This window comes from Triturus cristatus, chromosome 7 (genome assembly GCF_964204655.1).
Source record: "Triturus cristatus chromosome 7, aTriCri1.1, whole genome shotgun sequence".
NCBI classification, from domain to species: Eukaryota; Metazoa; Chordata; class Amphibia; order Caudata; family Salamandridae; genus Triturus; species Triturus cristatus.
In genome coordinates, this window is record NC_140590.1 from 260,515,276 (window position 1) to 260,536,652 (window position 21,377).

The 21,377-nt window shown below is 45.4% G+C and overlaps 1 protein-coding gene across 5 annotated transcripts in view; it reads left to right on the forward strand.

The window, feature by feature from the left end:
- The first annotated feature begins 12,691 nt into the window (after positions 1 to 12,691).
- Positions 12,692 to 21,377, forward strand: part of SCAF1 (SR-related CTD associated factor 1) — a 301,034-nt gene continuing 292,348 nt past the window's right edge. For 2 of the 5 annotated variants that reach the window (XM_085616152.1, XM_085616154.1), the window contains exon 1: positions 12,766 to 13,101. The gene's annotated coding sequence lies outside the window, so the exon portion shown is untranslated. Of the gene's footprint in view, positions 13,102 to 21,377 lie in introns of all 5 variants that reach the window. The other 3 variants (XM_085616153.1, XM_085616155.1, XM_085616151.1) reach the window with 2 other exon arrangements.

The following is a 21,377-nucleotide window of genomic DNA, read 5'->3' on the forward strand; positions in this document are numbered from 1 at the left end:
TGACTTCCGTCTCGTGACTTCCTGTTCCTGTTCCCGTTCCGTAGTTGTGGTCGCCTTGGATTGTTTCCCTAACGAGTGGAGAGCACAAGTTTTTCGGCGTTCTTGTATTGTTGGTGACGCTGTTTCTGGTCGTTGCTCTTGAGCAGTGAGCGGCAGAGTTTCTCCGGTGTCTCCAGTCTGTCCTCTCTGGGTTTCGCTGTGGTCACGATTTGCCTGTAGCATCGTGAAGCCAATCTCGTCTTCATCTCCTGAGTGAGTGTATCTGCGCCTTTACACCGAGGCAGATTTTCCCCTTCCTCGTTTGGTTCCCCGTTTGTTGTGTTTCGCTTACCTGATTGTAGGCAGTACCCCTATTTCTCCCTCAGTCTGGTTGTGTGATAATTTGTCTTTAGTCGTTTCCTACGCTCAATTGTCCAGTTGGTTGGAGGTTGAAGAGCCCTTTTTTATCCTCGCTGTCCTCAGGGATAGCTAGCGTGAACCACCGTGCCTCAGTCTTGTCATCACCTTCAGAACAAAGAACGGTAACAGCGCGGGCGCTGCTTTCATATGCTCTCAGTGGGTTAATGCAGCAGAGTGGGAAGTGAATTGTTATGTTCTTATCTTAGGAGTACTGCAACATTCACCACACACCAACTCCATTCTTCCTAGGTGACACTTACGTAGAACATGTAAGTTTATCAAACTGGGAAGAGGGACATACAGGCTTTGGGGTAGAAGTAGTATTAACTGTCTACTGTGTGTGCAATAGACTGTTCCAGAGTGAAGTCATCTTTTAATCCTGGTCAACCTTCGATGTGCCTAAGCCTTACAGAGTGATGCCCCATCTTGATTCACATCAGAAGTAGCAGTGTTTGGTAGGCAAATATACAGACAAAATTTCCCATAGAGATAAGGGGGCTGTATGTTGTTAACCCATTCTTTCTGTTACAGCAGAGCGTTGCCAAGTCTCGCAGAACTCTTCAAGAGTGTTGCCAAATCTCGAAGATCTCTTCATCCATCCATAAAACCGGACCCCCCTCCTTCCCTTGTTTTGTTTCCCTGTTTTCCCCTGTTGAGTCATCCGCTACTCTAGTGTTTGATAGAGTCGGAGAACCACAGGGGAGGATTGTGGCATACTCAACTGATTCCTGACGCTCCTGCAGAAAGTCCTTGGATTCCTTACAGATATTTTGCCTACTCAGCTGTGGAGGATAATACCCGTCCCACTCCAGACATCTCAGGGAAAATGTGACCAGAGGTCTCTGAGAATAGTACAACTGAACTACTCAGATTTGACTGTTAAATAAGTACCAAACCAAGGTTGGCGGTGCCATGTCATGTAGTTCCTATAAACCTATATAGGATCTGCGCGTTTAGAAAACATATACTGTAGGATTGGAGACACACTGATTCTGGACACCCCTACCGGATATGTCAGCCTGTATACCAGCTAGCTCACAGTACCACTAGAAACCCCTCTTACCAAGGTGGGAATAGTTCTTGGCGACTATCGAACATGACAACCCTGATCCCTCAGGATTGTGGAAACAGTGTACTGCTTTTCACTCAGTCACTCGTGCTCACTTCGTCTCAGAGAGATACACAGAATAAATGGTGGGGGTGTCTCTCAATAAGCATTTATTGAACCAGCGTCATTCTAGTGTAAAATAGGTGTGCTGAAACAACCATTAGACAGTAACAGATATAAACGATCATAAGCACTAACAGAGTTGAAGGACGGTAGATTTCTACCATCGTGCTAAAACAATGAGTATAGGCAAGTATATAAAATACATGACAGAAGTAAAATGCGAACTCCTATGATGTGTCCCTAACTAGATGTACCTAAGTGTACCTAGCATGTTTGTGGGTGTAAAGCCAAGAATCCCTCTAGGATAAAGTCAACGCCATTACCTGAAGTGAGAGACTGTGGGACCCCGTCTTAGTCTCGAGATGGACATCCCGCAAGGGATTTCAGACCACTGCGAGCTGGAGTGTCTGTGTGCAGGAGCCTCAGCGTCTCGCGTCAGTGTGTCGGCATGAAAGTCCTTTTCTCCTCTGACTATTTCAGCAAGAAATGATGTATATATACCCAAAGTGGTACCCCCTGGGGATATACCATTCTGTGTCATGTCAGACTGGGATGACGGAAGGAATGACCCTTATACATAGTTTTTATGCAGGAGATGGTAGGCCTGCTGTCCTGCTGTCAATCCAAGAATCCTTATGCATAAGGCTGAGGCATGAGGCTTAAGCGTTTCGGGGAAAAACCCCATGTCATCCTTGGAAATCACCGTAACTAGGTAAAAGGACAGTACCAAGAACCGGTATGTAGTGCAATGGTAGGGAGAATATAGGTGAAGGGTTAGGTGACTCCCTGAGCCTATATTAGGGTACCTATATGGAACATAACAGGCTGGCTGATAAGGGGTAATGTCCCAAAACCGGTCGTAGGATGCTTCTTTCTAGTCCAGGGAGGACCTGGCTTGGCAGTTCGGGCTGGACTGTTCCCATGAAGAACAGGGTCAAACTAATATGCATAAGGCTGAGACCAAACTGGGTTGACGTGGTGAGAAAAAGCGATGGATTAAACCCAGATCTTTGTGCCAGGAGGGGAATGATTCCATTGTTCAGCATTCCATCCATCATTTGTTCTTTTTTAATTTGTCACCCTAAGTGAGGAGGGTACGCCCAGACATGGGTCCTGTGCTCGCTGCGCCACTGGATTCACGCTAGCCTGACTGATGATGGGTAATGCCCCAAAACCGGTCTTAGGATGCTTGTTTCCAGCCCAGGGAGAACCTGGCTTGGCAGTTATGGCTGGACTGTATCCATGAGAAGCAGGCTCAAGGTTGATTTGTATATGGCTGGGTCCAAACTAGGGTGGCGTGGTAAGAACAATGGATTAAACCCAGATCTTTGTGACTGGGGTTGAATGTTTGCACTGTTCAGCATTCCGTCCATCATTTGTTCTTTTTGAATTTGTCACCTTAAGTGAGAAGAGTATCCCCAGACGTGGGTCTCGTGCTCGCTGTGCCACTGGATTCAAGCTAGCCTGGCTGATGAGGGGTGATGCCCCAAAACCGGTCCCAGGACACTTGTTTCCATTCCAGGGAGTACCTGGCTTGGCAGTTCGGGCTCAACTGTTCCCATGAAGAGCATGGTCGAGACTGATTTGCATTTGGCTGGCTCCAAACTGGGGTGGCTTGGTGAGCAAAAGAACAATGGCTTAAACCCAGATCTTTGTGACTGGGGGTGAATGTTTGCGTTGTTCAGCATTCCGTCAATCATTTGTTCTTTTTGAATTTGTCATCCTAAGTCAGAATGGTATGCCCAGACGTGGGCCCGTGCTCCCTGTGCCACTGGAACAAGCTAGCCTGTCTGATGAGAGAAGATGCCCCGAAAGATCCCGGGATGCTTGTTTCTAGTACAGGGAGGACCTGGCTTGGCATTTTGGGCTGGACTGTTCCCATGAGGAGCACAGTCAAGACTGATTTGCATATGGCTGGGTCCAAACTGGGGTAGCGTGGTCAGCTAAAGAATGATGGATTAAACCCAGATCTTTGTGGCTAGGGGTGAATGTTTGCATTGTTCTGCATTCCGTCCATCATTTGCTCCTTTTGAATTTGTCACCCTAAGTGAGGAGGGTATGCCCAGATGTGGGTCCCGTGCTTGCTGCACCACTGGATTCAAGCTAGCCTGGCTGATGAAGGGTGCCAGGATGCTTGTTTCCGGTACAGGGAAGACCTGGCTTGGCAGTCCGGGCTCGACTGTTGCCATGTGATGGAGTGGCCAAGACTGATTTGGATATGGCTAGGTCAAAACTGGTGTGGCATGGTGAGAAAAAGAACAATGGAAGACTAGGGGTGATTGATTGCATTGTTCAGCATTCCGTCCATCATTTGTTCTTTTTGAATTTGTCACCCTAAGTGAGAAGGGTACGTCCAGACATGGGTCCCGGGCTCACTGCTCCACTGGATTCAAGCTAGGCTGGCTGATGAGGGGTGATGCCCCGAAACCGGTCGCAGGATGCTTCTTTCTGGTCCAGGGAGGAACTGGCTTGGCAGTTTGGGCTGGACTGTTCCCAAGAAGAGCAAGGTCAAACTGATATGCATAATGCTGAGACCAAACTAGGTTGACGTGGTGAGCAATAGAACAATGGATTAAACCCAGATCTTTGTGACTGGGGGTGAATGTTTGCAAAGTTCTGCATTCTGTCCATCGTTTGTTCTTTGTGAATTTATCACCCTAAGTGAGGAAGGTATGCCCAGATGTGGGTCCCGTGCTCGCTGCGCCACTGTATTCCAGTTAGCCTGGCTGATGAAGAGTCCCAGGATGCTTGTTTCTGGTCCAGGGAGGACCTGGCTTGGCAGTCTGGGCTCGACTGTTCCCATGAGAAGCAGGGTTAAGACTGATTTGCATATGGCTGGGTCCAAACTGAGGTGGCGTGGTGAGAAAAAGAACAATGGATTAAACCCAGATCTTTTTGACTAGGGGTGAATGATTGCATTGTTCAGCTTTCCATCCATTGTCTTTTTTTTATTTTTATTTGTCACCCTAAGTGAGATGGGTATGCCCAGACGTGGGTCCCGTGCTCGCTGCGCCACTGGATTCAAACTAGCCTGTCTGATGAGGGGAGATGCCCCGAAAGGGCCCAGGATGCTTGTTTCTAGTCTAAGGAGGACATGGGTTGGCAGTTTGGGGTGGACTGTTCTGATGAGAAGAAGGGTCAAGACTGATTTGCAGAAGGCTGGGTCCAAACTATGGTGGCGTAGTGAGCAAAAGAAAACTCAATTAAACCCAGATCTTTTTGACTGGAGGTGAATGTTTGCAGTGTTCAGCATTCCATCCATTGTTTGTTCTTTTTTAGTTTGTCACCCTAGTGAGAAGGGTATTCCCAGATGAGTGTCCTTGCTCGCTGCACCACTGGATTCAAACTAGCCTGGCTGATGAGAGTTGATGCCCCAAAACCGGTTCCAGGAGGCTTGTTTCCGGTCCAGGGAGGACCTGGCTTGGCAGTTTGGGCTGGACTGTTCCCATGAGGAGCACAGTCAAGATTGATTTGCATATGACTGGGTCCAAACTGGGGTAGAATGGTCAGCATAAGAACGATGGATTAAACCCTGATCTTTGTGACTTGGGGTGACTATTTGCATTGTTCACCATTCCGTCCATCATTTGTTCTTTTTGAATTTGTCACACAAAGATCTTCGCAGCAGATGCCTTAACCCAGTAAGATATTTAAGAATGCAACCTCCTTCTGACCAATTAAGTAAACCAGAACAGATTTACTGTCACATTTGTCTTTTAGGTAATTTATTTTCAACTGTGTTTAAAAAACAAAAAGGAATACGTTTACTGCCAGACTCTGTCAGGTCGAGCCTAGCGCAGCGCACATGCGCTGATCTAGGAAAGCGACATCTTGGAATCACTCTGGACTTTTCACACACTTGTGAGTGTGTTTTTTATTAGCATTTTTTCTATTGGGCTTTGCGTGCGTCTTTCTAAAAAGACAGCACGCAATTGGTCAAAGGCGGGTGCATGTCCCACCTTTCCCAGGAAATGTATCTGCCCACGGCTTGCGGTTACGAGCAGGGGCGCCATCTGTTCAGGGTCATGTCACCATCTGTTTTTAATTAGCACGTTCACCGCACTGCCTTGCTCACTCGCCCCGCTTCTCTCTCGCGCCATTCTTTTTAACCAACCCTTCCTTCACATGCCACATGCACACGCACAGCCCTGCCAATGCTCTGTTTGCGTCCGAGGCAGAGGTAGCGAGGACTCTGCTTACACACACGGCTCCTGATTTTCTCTACTGTGCTCGCTTTCTGATTTGTTACTGGCATTATATAATGCAATCTTAACTTTAAGGCAAGCTCCCTATTAATCTTATGTTTGACCTCACAACTGCAGGTTCGAATCCCAGCGCGTCTGCTCAGCCTTTTATCCTACTAGAGACGGCTGATTAATTAACATTCATTTGGTTGGCAATAAACATCTGTTACTCTACACCAAGATGCAGCATACTCCAGCCCGCCTTCACTTGCACACTGGGATAACTCACTTTCGCCTCCTTTCAATTCGGCTCCTGATTTTCTCTACTGTGCTCGCTTTCTGATTTGGTACTGGCATTATATAATGCAATCTTAACTTTAAGGCAAACACCCTATTAATCTTGTGTTTGACCTCACAACAGCAGGTTCGAACCCCAGCGCGTCTGCTCAGGCTTTCATCCTACTAGAGGACGATGGACTAATTAACATTCATTTGGTTGGCAATAAACATCTGTTATTCGGCACCAAGATGCAGCATACTCCAGCTCCGCCTTCACCTGCACACTGGGATAACTCACCTTCGCCTCTTTTCAATTCGGCTTCTGATTTTCTATACTGTGCTCGCTCTCTGATTTGGTACTGATTTGGTACTGGCATTATATAATAGGAGCCAGCAGCAGCGGCGCGCAGGCTGCCATCTGTTTTGGGTCAGGTTTCATTTCCAGACCTTGCCACTTTCATTAGAAGGCGCGTCCCCTCCACCCCACCTCCACAAGAGTGCGCTTTCATTTTCTCTAAAACACAAAGGAACAGAAACTAAATCAATTATGGAGACATCTTACTTTTCAGCGGAAACGTCAGCACCGTCTAATGAGTGGGCCTTGGCCAACAAGCCTACCCTGGACGGCAACAAGCAGCTGCTACAGTAGTTAAAGCTCCTTAAAGACCACTCATGTCTTGGGGAGGAAGGGAACGATCCTCGTGGGGTTTCAGTAAATAGCTACATTGTGATGCTTAACCATTTGTTGACCGTATGATCATGCTTCTGGTTAAACAAAACAGAAGAACGTTAGCAATCAGCATTTTACCCTAACTGTTGTGGAGAAAAACCAAACACCTACAGCAGGTAGGCACAGCGTAACTCCACAGAGTGCATCTTTTCGTTCCCCCACCTCAGAAATCTGCAAGCACTTCTCCTTTCATTCCTTTTTAGGACTTGCTGAGCCAGCGCATGCCCTGCTCTGCAAGACATTTAGTGTGTGGGCTTTTAAAAGTCCTACCAAAAGCTGGCTGGCCTAGAGCGTGCGGTTACGTGCACAATGACGAGCAGAGGGCCATCTGGCTTTCCGCTCTCATCATGGTGCGCGCACATCGCACACCACTCGCCAGCCTGCTTTCACTTTTATCGTTGCGCGCGTGCGCGCACCACTCGTGTCCTTTTTTTAGGTTTCGCCTTCACTTTTATCGTCACTTGCGCTCGCACCACTCCCGTCCTTTTTTTTAAGGTTTCGCCTTGCCGTGCTTGCTTTTTTCTTTTTGCTTAAGCTCTCCGTGAGATTGAAAGTGTTTTTAGTTCTCTCTCATGTGCTTCTCTCCATTCTCTGTGTTGCTCTCTATCGTCCTTATGCTTTTCTCCACCTGCGTTGCTCTCTTGATTCCTTTTTCTTAAGAATTCCATGAGTGCATGTGGTTCCAGCTTCTCCCTCAGTGTTCTTCCGCTCTGTGTTGCTCTCTCTTGACTTTTCACCGCCCTATTTTGTGATTGTGTCTGTTGTACCTCGCTTCTGTGAGCCGTCCTCCTCCCTCACTTCAGTGCACTGCCCCCCTACTTCACTTGTCAGCTGGCTCACCGCCTCACTTCTGTCTGCCGCTTCCCTGCCTTGCTTGTCAGCCGCCCCACTTCTGCGTTTCTGTCAGCTGCCCCCCTATAGCCTCTCTATCTGCTGCTGCTGATGTACTGTCTAGTGCTGGCTTCCCGGGTTATTGCTGCTTTTTTTATTTGTTGTTTTTTATGGTGGTGCTCTTCGACCCCCACTCCTGTTCCCATCATGGCCATGGTCCTTTCACGGTGTCCGCATACCCAATAACACAAAGAGAACTACCTATGTAGTGTAATATGCACAGTAATCTGCCATGAACCGCGGCGTATATCCATCACCGTTTAGGTATAGGCAGCCATATTAAAGATTCTACAAATACTGTGGAAACAAAGTGGTCTTTCTAACATATTTATCAATGCATCCTCTCTATGTGTACCACATAGTTCGAATACACAGTGTTTCTTCAGAGTTTGTTGACAAAGGTGCAAGCTGATACAGGAGAATGTAATACTTTTTTGTAGCCATCTCACATGAAGCTGGTGTCTACTGTAAAACTCACCCACCTGTGTGGTAAAAAAAGTACAAATAAGCTTTTACAAATGCAATACTTCTTGTATTTTTTTTGCTGTGTCTGGACGGCTCTTCGTGAATATGCCCCTAGTTCTTCCTATCTTTCATCCTTCTCTCCTCGTACCTAACTGCATCTTCAACCCTGCACTTTGTTTTTTTTTGTTCTTTCACCTTCGCCTTCTTATTTCCCTCGTCCTTTTCTTTTTCATTTTTTCTCTTGCCCCATTCAATCAATCAATCAATCAAGTAATTTGTAAAGCGCACTACTTACCCGTAAGGGTTTCAAGGCGCTGGGGGTGGGGGGTGCTGCAGCTACTGGTCGAAGAGCCAGGTCTTGAGTTGTCTCCTGAAGGTCAGCAGGTCTTCGGTTTGTCGTAGGTAGAGGGGGAGGGTGTTCCAGGTACTGGCGGCGCGGTGGGAGAAGGACCTGCCTTCGGAAGTTGTTCTACGGATGCGCGGGACCGTGGCCAGGGTGTGGTCAGCAGAGCGGAGTTTCCTGTTGGGTACGTAGAAGGAGAGTCGATTGTTGAGATAGGCTGGTCTGGTCTTGTGGAGTGCCTTGTGTGCGTGGATCAGGAGCTTGAAGGAGATTCTCCTGTCGACGGGGAGCCAGTGCAGGTTCCTCAGGTGGGGGGTGATGTGGTCGCGGCGCGGGACGTCGAGGATCAGGCGTGCAGAGGCGTTCTGGATTCTCTACAGTCTGTTGATGAGCTTGGACGAGGCTCTGGCGTAGAGGGCGTTTCCGTAGTCTGACTAGGGCCTGGGTGACTGTTTTCCTCGTGTTTGTCGGGATCCATCTGTAGATCTTGCGGAGCATGCCGAGGGTGTTGAAGCAGGTAGAGGAGACTGCGTTGTCTTGTTTGGTCATGGTGAGTTTTGAGTCGAGGATGATTCCCAGGTTGCGTGCGTGGTCAGTGGGGGCCGGGGGTTCCCCAGTGCTGCGGGCCACCATGAGTCGTCCCATGCTGAGGGGTTGGACCCGAGGACGAGGATCTCCATCTTGTCAGAGTTCAGCTTGAGTCGGCTTTCCTTCATCCAGTCAGCGATTGCCTTCATTCCCTGGTGGAGGTTGGATTTGGCGGTGAGAGGGTCCTTGGTGAGGGAGAGGATCAGCTGCGTGTCGTCGGTGTAGGAGATTATGTTGAGGTCGTGCTGTCAGGCGATGCGTGCGATTGGTGCCATGTAGACGTTGAACAGCGTCGGGCTGAGGTAAGATCCTTGAGGGACGCCGAAGATGATCTCGAAGGCCTCGGACCGGAACGGGGGGAGGCGGACTCTCTGAGTTCTGCCAGAGAGGAAAGAGGTGGTCCAGTCCAAGGCCTTCTCCCGGATCCCTGCGTCTTGGAGTCGCGTGCGTAGTGTGCGGTGGCAGACGGTGTCAAAGGCGGCGGAGAGATCCAGGAGGATGAGGGCCGACGTCTCGCCGTTGTCTAGAAGGATCGTGATTTCGTCTGTGGCGGCGATGAGGGCGGTCTCGGTGCTATGGTTGCTGCGGAATCCTGATTGGGACGGGTCCAGGATGTTGTTGTCTTCGAGGTGACAGGTGAGCTGGGTGTTAACTATCTTCTCGATTACCTTTGCTGGGAAAGGAAGCAGGGAGATTGGTCGGATGTTTTTGAGGTCGCTCGCATCCGCCTTGGGTTTCTTCAGTAGGGCGTTGATCTCGGCGTGCTTCCAGCTCTCGGGGAAGGTGGTGGTCTCGAAGGAGAGGTTGATGATTTTGTGCAGGTGGGGTGTGATGGAGTTGCTGGCTTTGTTGAAGATGTGGTGCGGGAGAGGGTCGGACGGGGATCCGGAGTGGATTGTGCCCATGGTCTTGATTGTTTCCTCGATGCTCACGTTGGACCAGGTTGTCAGGGTGTCGTGGGCGATGGGGTGCGGTGGGTCCGGTGCGGTGAGGTCTGCAGGGGTCGTCCGGGGTTTGAAACTGTCATGGATGTCGGTGATTTTTCAGTGGAAGTAGGTGGCGAGGGAGTCACATAGGGCTTGCGATGGCGGGATGTCGTTGGCGCTGGAGCTGGGGTTGGAGAGTTCCTTCACGATGGTGAAGAGTTCCTTGCTGTTGTGTGCGTTGTTGTCAAGGCGGCCCGTGAAGGAGGTCCTTTTGGCGGTCCTGATGATGTGGTGGTGGTTGCGGATGGCGTCTTTGTGGGCGGCGCGGCTGTCCGGCATCTTGTCGTTGTGCCATATGTTCTCCAATTTCCGGCAGGTGCGCTTTGAGTCGAGGAGTTCCATTATTTTCTCATTCCTTTTATTCCTTCCCTCTTTCTCTGTCCCTCCCTAGGTTCTTTCCCTGTCCGTCCACCTTCCTTCTTTCCCCCTCCCTCGGTCTGCTCTGCCCTACCTTCCCTTTTCCGTTCATCCTTCCTACCTTCCATGTTTCCTTCTGCCCTACCTTTTTTACATCTCTCCCTTTCCTTCTCACGTTCCCTGTCGTTCCTTCCATCATTCTATTAGTCCCTCCATAGTATCCCATGTCCGCTTCATCCTTTGCCCCAGGATCCCGGACTTTCCATTCTTTCTCCTTTCCCTGCTCCCTTGCTTCCCACCTTTCTTTCCTGCCTCTCTTCCATTATTCCATCCTTCACTCTTTCCTTCCTTCTGTCTGTCCTTTCTTCCGTCTGTCTTTTCTATATTCCCTCTTCCTTCTTCCCTCACCTGCCTTCCTTCTTACCTCACCTGCAATCCTTCCCTTATTCCTTCTTCTTTTCCTCCTGTGACCTGTTCTTTCTTCCGTCCCATCTTTTTTCGTGCGCCTTTCCTTACACTTACGAGATTTTGTCCTGCCTTCCGGTTTCACAGTTTTGTTTTTGTTCGCACCAAGGCCGTCCTTCAACTCAAAGGCCTCGAACCCCAGCGTCTATTGTACTGGACACAGTATTTTAACTCTGTAGGTAGAGCGCTGACGCCGGGTGTGTTTGCTGCCGTTCAGGCTGTAAGCACGGATTGGTTCTTTGTTTCCTCTCTAGGACTCAGCCTTGCTTGTTGTGTGTAGATGTGTACTTGAAGCAATGCTTGAGTTGTAAAAATAAACAAGCAATGGCATAGCCAATAGGTCTCGCCTTTGGGACCTTATAAGTATTTCGCCATGCAACAGTTGATGTTGTTGTACTAAGGATATTGTGCTGCATAACTAAACTACTTATAAGGTCCCAAAAGCGAGACCTCTTGGCTATGCCAATGCTTGTTATTTTTTGCATTATGTAGCGCGAATGAAGGTATCAAAGCACTTTACATAAGTACTAGTTCCATTACAGAAATCTGCCCGGTTGATAATGTGCTGCATGGCGTAACACTTATAAGGTCCCAAAGGCGAGACCTATTGGCTATGCCAGTGGTTGTTTTTAGGTCTCGCCTGACACAGCGCATGCGCTGGTCTGGCGAGACTTATTGAGAGGGCTCAAAAAAGTGCTACCAGGCCAGCCTAGAGCTACAGTGCTTGTGCGCGGGCGTGCGCGCCGCTTTTTACCGTGATTACTTTCACTTTCGCGCCCCGCACGGCCGCTTTGATGTTTGATCGCGATCACTTTCACTTTTGCGGCCCCACGGCCGCTTGGCATAGCCAATAGATCTCGCTTTTGGGACCTTATAAGTATTTAGTTATGCAACTGTTGCATGGCTAAACACTTATAAGGTCCCAAAGGCGAGACCTGTTGGCTTTGCCAATGCTTGTTTAGTGGTGTGCCTAGAGGGTGTCTGATGGGGCATGTGCCCCATCTCTATTTCTCCTGCCCCTCCCCACAGCTACACAGCTATTCAATGTACGCCTTGCTGCACACATTAAGGTTTCCAGCTCTGTTTCCTTGTGAAGCTGTGTTTGCTTATAATGTTTAACTCTGAATTTATATTATTGTGTATATATCTATATCAAAATATACTTGTAGAGATATATAGAAAGTCTGATTTAAATAGCGTGCGTGTGTGTTGTGTATGTATACCATGTAGATGGCACTGCTACTTTTATCTGTAGCCCCATGTTTCCACGCCTAAAATTCACTTCACTTCAAGGAATGCGCTTTTCATGATTCCGCCGATTAATAGGTTCTCGTAGACAATGTATTTCCCAATTCCAGCACTGGCGGTAATATAATCTAATGATCTACTGTCAAACGCTTCCGCATGTTAAAAAACATACGCTTTATTTTTAAAGAGACTCCTATCATATTTGTACATGATGTTTGTTACTAGATTTACTTGCCAGCTATATTCAGGGCTCAACTCGTGCACGGATTCTTAGAGCCTTGGCACTCTCTGGCTCGGCTCACTTCGCCCTGTTAGTTCACTATTTCTTCTCAAATTTGTCAAGTCGGGTAAAATACGCATTGCTAAGGCACTGTATTAGACAAACTCATATTTTGACAATTTCCTACTACCTATTCAACGATAAGTACTTCATATTCCACTGGTTCCAATCAAGCAACCTGGCGATCACTTTTGTTCCGTCATCGGAGCTGATGTTAGCATTCTAGTTCTTATTTGGAATTAGTGTGTCATCGGTGCCCCTGGGGCACGGAGATTCTTTTAGCTTCCCGGGGTTTTCAACCAGAGCACAGTCTAGCCCTCAAACGCCGGAACCTCTCCGTCTTTCTGGTTGGGACCACATATCCCAGGGTGCCCCCCTCGCGCTCAGTGGCAGCGGTCGGAGGAAGATGGCGGCCGCTGGAAAGACGGAGGAGCTGCTTTTGTTATAGAGGCCGCAGAACACAGGAGAGGGACAGGTTGCGGCATCCGGCGGCGGGGGTGCAGGCACCAGCGGCCCGGTAAGCGGTCGAGGGGACCTGGGAGGCGGCAGTCTACCTCACAAGGCCTTCCAGCTCTCTCGCAACTCGCGAGAGTATCCGGCAAAGGGAGGCGGCCTGCAAGTGGGCCACAGGGAAAAATCTTCGGCTAACTCGCCGATCTACGGTCGGGCTTTCCTTCAGATGTCCCGACATCGGTCATAGATCGCATTATGTGAGGTCAGAATCCTAATCGCATAACGAAAGCTGTGGGGCGAAGGGTGTACGCAAGCTTCGCTGAGGAGATCTCTGAGCCGGTTGTGTGACAGGGCTGCCGAGGTGCGCTTTGCTGAGGCACACTTTGTTGACATTGCCTCACCAGTTTCCTTTAGTTTTTGGCGTGTGTTTATTTATTATTTTGGGATCCGTTTCTATTTTGTGCACGATAAATTGGTGAAGAGAATTTTGCCTCAGATTAACATTCTACGTTCTTTATGAATGCAAGCACATATATCTCAACTTCCTGTTATCATAGATACAGCTTCTATGAACAGATCTTTCATGGCCAAATCGGTTGAAAATGTACATGCAAAAAATATTGTGAAGTAAACAAACGATCCTTTAATGACGCTATTGAAGATAAAATGTAACCAACATTTTCCCCTTTCTGAGGGGCTATGTTTTTTTAAAGTCGATTTGTGATAATGACCATATATAAGTGAACATGTTTAAAAAGCATATCCAGGTGTGCACAGTTTTGCGTGTTTTACTGAGAAATTATTCAATGTTTTGTATTGAATCTTAAAAAGGGGCTGCAGGTTTTTTATAGTCGTTAGCTGAACAGTATTACTTTTGTTTACTATTCTATTTTCCAGATTGTTTCAAAATGAGGTCTAAGGTTGATTGTAAAATAGAAGCGAGAGTAGGTACCTCGTATCAATTGTGCACTCACAATTGCTATGGTGCAGCCATTACGTATTTGGTACAACGTTCAGCATTCAGATGCTCCGATTTTGCGTATACCTGCTTCGCAGATTTTCATCTGTGGCTATCATTTATGATCGAGAGAGATTTCCCATTTACTTTTTCAACTACTGCTTTCAGTTTACAACTGCTGGTTGCCCTTCTTGTCATGTGGATCTCTATGCCATATAATTTACGTACTTTGTCTGCTTCTATCAAACTCCTTAGAAACTGAGCTATTCCTTTTAAGACCTTATAATCTAAGCAAGGTACTTTCAGATTGCAGGAAGCAAATGTGCCTTTCTGGTTTGGAGATTTTAAATGTTACGTTTTACACCCTGGAAGTGACTGTTCAGACATAAGTAGGGCCTACACTTTAGTGATGTATTTGTTTTGTTTTCGTGCCATTCGCTTATTTATTTTTTTAGATCTTTTAATTAAGGAACATAAAGCGGAAAATCGGCCAAAGCACCGCGCCACATCATAATTGTATATCGGCAGATAAGTCAGTCGGCATCAATACATTACAGACATATTTCACAACAGTTGTTCCCCTGCCAGATAACCGGAGCATCAGCAACGTAGATATCAAGGAGGAGACACAGTTGCTCTCACCTGAGTGAGGGAGGTACACAGCCCCCCTCTATAATCATTCCAGTTGCCTCACAATTTCTCCCACTTTTTTGGACAGACTTTCCCTTCATAAATCACCTTCTCGGCTACCATGCACCAGTCCATGTCTCGCTTCCAGTCTCTTGGGTATGGTGCCATCTTTGCCCCCCACTATCATGCAATATTACGTTTGGTGATCGCCAGGCCCAGGGTTATCCGGGTTTGTTCCATACCATTCAAATCAGTTGCATACCAAATATTGAGAAAGCACCACTTGGCCGAGAGTGGCCTCTTACTGCAGCACAAGCTGTTCATACAGTTTACTGCGGATTCCCAATAGCTCTGCACAGTAGGGCAACCCCAAAGGATATGATGGAAGGTACCTAGCTGTCCATACAGCTAGCGGCAGTTTGCATCTGTTACCCTACACATTTTCACCATGATGGTGCATGCATAGTATGGCCTATGTAGTATCTTTAGCTATACTAAGCGAAACACCAACCTAATCGCTCTCTCTCTTGGGGAGGCAGGGGCCTCGGGCTATTCTTAGTCCTCCAAATCTAGGTCCCAGTGTTCCTATAGATGGAGTGTGTCAGGGGAGTTGTTAATCAGTTAGCTGTACGTAAGTGAAGTTACCTTGCAGGGCATATACTTGTCAAGTAGTCTGTCTTTCAAGGGGGATGATTCAGGTAGTTCGTCGCCGTGGGTAAGTACCACTCGGGGGCGTGTGAGACTTGCAGGTAATGGAAGGTCTCGGTAGGATCTAACTGATGGTACCGCTGTAGGTCTGTGATTGAAACAATGTCTCACCGGGACCATAGATCACCCTCCCTGGAAAGGCCAATAAGATCCCACTTGTCAAACAATGGTTACCTACCCATGGTACCCAAAGCTTCGGAATCCCACAAGGGGGTGGCTTCGGTTAACCTTCCCTTCCATCCCAGTGCTGCGAGTATAGTATGCTAGATTATAACTGCCTTAGGTCCCTGGAGTGTCAAGTGTCGTTAAATCGAAAAGCGGGCCCGCAAGTATCCTCCGGGTTGTAAGCCTCATCAGTCTATTAGAAATGCTGGTTCATCCACGGGGAGGTGTAACTATTGATGAATGGTCGTAAGTTGATGGGCCCAGTAGTACTTCTGGATGTTGGGAAGCGCTATCCCTCCATCACCCTCTTGTGAGTCTGAATAGTGCTATGCTTGCTGGTCTCTCATCTCATGACAGTGTTCTGAGGGCCAATTCTATGGCCTGAAAATAGACCATTGGAATAGAGTATGGTGTGTTGTGTAGTACATTAAGAAAACGAGGCAGGGCTGCTTAAGATTAAGGGCAATAAAGCGTCCAGGAATAAAGACAGAGTAATCCGGATGGATATGCCATTCACTTTTAAATAAAAAAAAAATCCTCCTGCTTGAGTCTAATAGAAAGTGAGTTTAAAGGAACTCTGTTTTATTATTTTTTGTGATTGAGATCTAGGAAATGTCCCACTTGAATTTCAGATAAAATGATGAAAAAGTGAGCATATTCTTTTAATATTTACGTGCCCAAATGATATACTCAGAGGCCCTCATTGAGGTACAAAAATGTCCTAAACGGATCAACACATTTGTCACATTTATCAGCAATCCCGTTTGATAATTTCAGCCATACTGTATGACCATACTGTATAACAGTATGGAAATAATGTCCGTTTACTACAAGCCAATGCTGGTGGGGGGCTGCACAAATGAGTGGAAACTCACAGAAGCTGTTTTCTCTAAATTATTTCCCCATTTAATGGCCTAAAACTGTGGTACTATAGTGTTCCCATTTCAATAATTTCTGCATCAGTGAAGCTGTCTCCAATGGCCTCTTAAAACGAGGATCGTAATGCTGAAAAGGTCAGCTGATAAGCTTTGGTGTCTGACTAATAGACAATGTCAAGCACGGCAGTGGTTACAAATCTCTTAAAAACCTGTCTGAAGAGAAAGACTTGTTTATATGGAGTGTGTCCCATGTCTTTTTGGTGCACAATGAAGTGAGCCTGGTAGTTTACGTCTTTACTTACACTCTTATACAGTTCAGAAGATGGTGTTGGGTCAGTATAGAAAGAAAATTCATTACTATTCTCAAATTTGCCAGGTTCTGAGTTAGATGATATATTCCTTTAGAAAATATGCAAAGGATGCTCAGAGATGGTTTATGTTTACCCATATGTCTCTTGTACATTATTAAAGCCTACCCGAACTCCAGAGTGTTTTTGTGTGTGCAGAAGACTGTAAGATAAAGGTTATAGTAACCTTGATTGAAAACACACTTGGCAGGGTAGTAACTTAATTTGGCCGATTCAAGCTTTAAATGGTAATTAAAATATACATTTCTAAAATGTCTGCTACATCATTCGGTGGCATTGCTTGATAGTTGTGTATTTAGAATCAAATAACTCCTGACTATAATTTATATGTAGATAGGAATCATTTTATGAATATTTGGGTGAATTTGCTTTACACATTCGCAACTACATACTTCTCTAATTCTGTAGTAAGTGCACCCTTATTTTCTTATAATTTTCTTGATTGTTTATTTAAAAACTCAAGGAAATAGAGGTATAATTCATTCATTTTGTTGGTTCCCACACAGTTAAAGAGAAATGATATTAAACCATCACCAAAGTAAGGAATTCTCTTAGACATTACGCTGATATACAGAAAAGGGCAGTTAATTCCAGATCCTCATGTAACATCTTAATTTTGCCGTAGAAAAATCGCCGGCCCTTTTGCAAGCTCCACCATTGTAGCTTTTTTCAGAAGATTGCTTAATCTCCGTCAGGTGCTAGCTTGTCAAAAGCTCACAAGTATGTCATAACAGTTGACACTAAGTCCAAGCAGCTCCTCTTCAGTTCCTTGGACCTTTAATGTGTTTTCAACATTAACTATTCTGCCTAGTCAGTGTTCAGTATAAATAGGGGTATACACAATTAACCCTATGATACCTGGGTATAAGGAAGTAATTGTATACAAGAAAAAGGAATGTATCAAGGAAGCAATACAGAAAGAATCAATGAAGAGAGCACATTTAATTACCCCTTCACAAATATCTAATATTCCTTGTGAATACATCAAAATCAATTACAAATGCACACAGAAAATGGCGCTTATTCAAATAGAAACAAAAGACATGTATCACAGAATCTTATACACATCAATAAAAACAAACATAACACAAATGACAATAACCATAAGGAAATTATTCACAATGGTGTCCCCCTTGTAATTTCAGGCGAACCACTTGGAGGTAGTCAAAAGGGCAACACTAAAAAGGCTAAGTGGCCCAGTTCTAGTGTGACCCAGCGTCAATATAAGAATCACTATAATTCTAGTGACTCCTCCATCAAATGTCTGCCGACGTGACCATGTTTCAGCCCTTATTCCTTATGGCCTCTTCAGGACAGGGGTTATACAAAATACTCCCACAATGGTCGGGCACTAGTTCTCTCACGCTGCACAAATGACAGCGAACCTGATGCACTGCCTCCTCAGCTCTATGAGCGCCCGCCAAATTCAACACTCCACTTCAAAAAGATCCGTTCACCGTGTTCCGCAATTACTCTAGATAAACGTCGGGTCGGTCCGCTAACAGTACCTCACTATACACCAACTCCTCAGTAGCTCGGGTTTGTGTATACATGGTCACGTCGACAGACATTTGATGGAGGAGTCACTAGAATTATAGGGATTCTTATATTGACGCTGGGTCACACTAGAACTGGGCCACTTAGCCTTTTTAGTGTTGCCCTTTTGACTGCTTCTAAGTGGTTCGCCTGAAATTACGAGGGGGACACAATTGTGAATAATTTTCTTAGGGTTATTGTCATTTGTGTTATGTTTGTTTTTATTGATGTGTATAAGATTCTGTGATACATGTCTTTTTTCTCTTTGAATAAGTGCCATTTTCTGTGTGTATTTGTAATTGATTTTGATGTATTCACAGTGAATATTAGATATTTGTGAAGGGGTAATTAAATGTGCTCTCTTCATTGATTTCTTTCTGTATTGCTTCCTTGATACCTTCCTTTTTCTTGTATACAATTAGTCAGTGTTCAGTGGTAACTCTTCTGGTAGCTAAGGGATGTTTAGTGTGGACGCATCATGCAACTCCATAATTTTCTTCTTCATGCTTTTATTGTAGCAGATGAGTCCTTATAGGACCATGCCATCAGAAATCCTTTCTCTGGCTCATTAACTTCACAAGGAGAATTGTAATCAATAAGAACAGTCCCATATAATCTTAATAAATTATTGCTTGTTTTAGGACAAAAAGGGTAAAAAATGTAGGAGGAGGATATCTTTCAAAGTACCTGCTAGCTACACTTTTTGAAACTAATATTGCTAAATAGTTGAGGTTTTGTATGATTATACCATACATTTTCTTTGTGCTATTTTTGGTTCAAACCTTAGCATCTAGCCCAGGGAAGTTGGCCAATACCTTTCCGTTACAATGAATGGGTTAGTTAACCCAGCATCTCCTACCTCTACCCTCTGGGAAGAATAACATTTCACCCCGTTTGGCAAAACACATCTGCACAACAAGCAAACATTATCTTTCCTGCTGGGGATACAGCTGCACACAAACATTATCTTGCCTGCTGGAGATACAGTGAACTAAATATACTCTCCCCCTAGCTAAATACCAATGGGGTGGCTATTTTTTCATGTAATTGTCAAATTATATATTTTCCACATAGTGAGAATGCACAATAGGCACATTGCACTGAAATATAACCTAAAATATAGTAACTAAGGTTTAATGTAAGACAACTAGCAGGTTAAAAAATTTGATGACACAATGGTATCTAGTGTCAGAAACCATAAATATGTTCCTCATTCAGTGGCACCCAATTCATTCGCCGTAAGAGTGAAGACTGTGTTGGCCTGATGAGTCTCAAACCTGTGACCTCCAGCTTGCAAACACATTTCCCGATGCAGGTACATAAACCCTAAATGCTCTACATGTACCTTTTATTTTGCATAGCAAATGTTGAAAAAAAAGTGTTTTTTTTTTTTTTGCGGGGATTTTGTAAATAAAAGTGGCTTTATTCTCTGGCCACCAGTACCTTCTATATTGAACAATGGCTTGGATGGTTCTCTTACTCTGGATCTGAAAAGTAAGCCCAATTTAGGATTCTGTGGCTGGGTCACCCATTAGTCACTGGATTTCTTATCCCTCATGCCTGGGGATCTATAGCATATTTTATAAAAATAGTTTCATTTTATGTATTTGTGCAATAAATGAAATGTTCTCAGAAATATTCTATCTAGGCAGTTTGATTCAGCTGGTGTCTGATTTCGAAATTAATCAATTGATTTGCATTGTGCACACAACAACTAGTGGTCTCTTGGTGTGTGTCCTTGAAATAGGCTACATAAAACGGGTGGATTTTTAGATACTTTTTGAAAGATAATTTGGACATATATCTGTCATATTGCTGAAAGGACTCACAGAAATATGCACTCTTAAAGGGATTGCCCTTCCAACTCCTGATTTCATCTGAAAATTGCGAGCCTTTTATTCTAATTAATTAGATCCTGTTATTTGTAATAGAGAGAGATCTGCTTTGTTGAGTAGAGAGAGGCCAAGGTTTCAAAGCACTCAAATATCAGGCATCTTAGTTTAAATTGGAGCTTGCACTTCAATTGGAGTCAATGCAAGGAACTTCTGCTTTGTTCAACATCCTCTCTGTCAGACCCAATAGTAGACATATTGAGCCATTGGCAAGTGCAGAAATCCAGCATTAAAACTATTTTCCAGTTTGGCATTGACCATTTCTTATAATACCAAAGCCTTATGAGTTGTAGAAAGAAATCTCAAGCGGGGTGAATTGTATGCTGGAGCGTCCTGTAGAATTCTGCATATATTTCTTTAAATAATGTAAAAAACAACTTAGTTTAAATTAAATACAAAAAATAAATGTACTGTTGAATTTAAGGTCATTCTATCTTGAGGAGGTCTCCCCGGCGATCCTGACCTGAGATCTGGTGATCTCTGACCTGCCTCGAACCTCCAAGCAAACCCTGCAGCACCTTTCTCGAGGGTCAGCTTGACCGCGACCGGAGCTGGTAAGAAAACCCGACGCCTAAAGACACCCTGCACCGACGTCCCACGGCCTTGTGGGGCACACTGACTGTGTCACAGCATCCCAACTTACCTCTCCAACCGGTGGTCACCTCCAGAAGTTCTTCGTCCCCGAGCCTGCAGACTTTGTTGTGACAAGAGTATCCCCATTGAAAATAACAGGGTACCCAATGCCTAAACAGCATCCAGCACCCCTGCGCCGATGCAGGTGTACTTTGGGTGCTAACTCGGATCCCACTTTGCCATGAGCCTAACACCAGGAGCTTTACTCCCACAACCTGATGGCCCCCTATCTACCATTGAATAACATTGGGCCTTAGCACTCTGCACCTGGCCACCCTAGTGCCACTGAGGGTGTTTCAGGAGTGCATCCTTGACCCTGGGGGAACCCTGGTTCTTCTCCCAGAATACCAACTCCCATAAACTTGTATTTACCTGCAAACCGTTAACTTCATTTTTCTTCATAGGAATACATTGACTGTTTTTCCTTGAAAATTGTTTTAAGTGTGGAGTTGGTTTGTATGAAACACTGAAAAACGCCAAATGTACAAAAAAACCTGATTTACTTACCTTTTCTCTAGGAAATGTCCCAGTGTGATAGCGAGGCATATCACACTGAGTAGAAAAAATAACTTAAAAAGTAATGTACAATGTAATCTGTAAAGTAACTGAAAAGTAATTTCGAAACATTGACTTACCTGTAATTCAATCAACTGCATTTGAACCTGCATTCAACTGTAAAACATTGCGTAAGATTTAGCAAAGCATTTATCTCACTTGCATGCACCAAGCTTGGCTTGGTTCTAGAAATAAAATAACAATTAATATTTCTG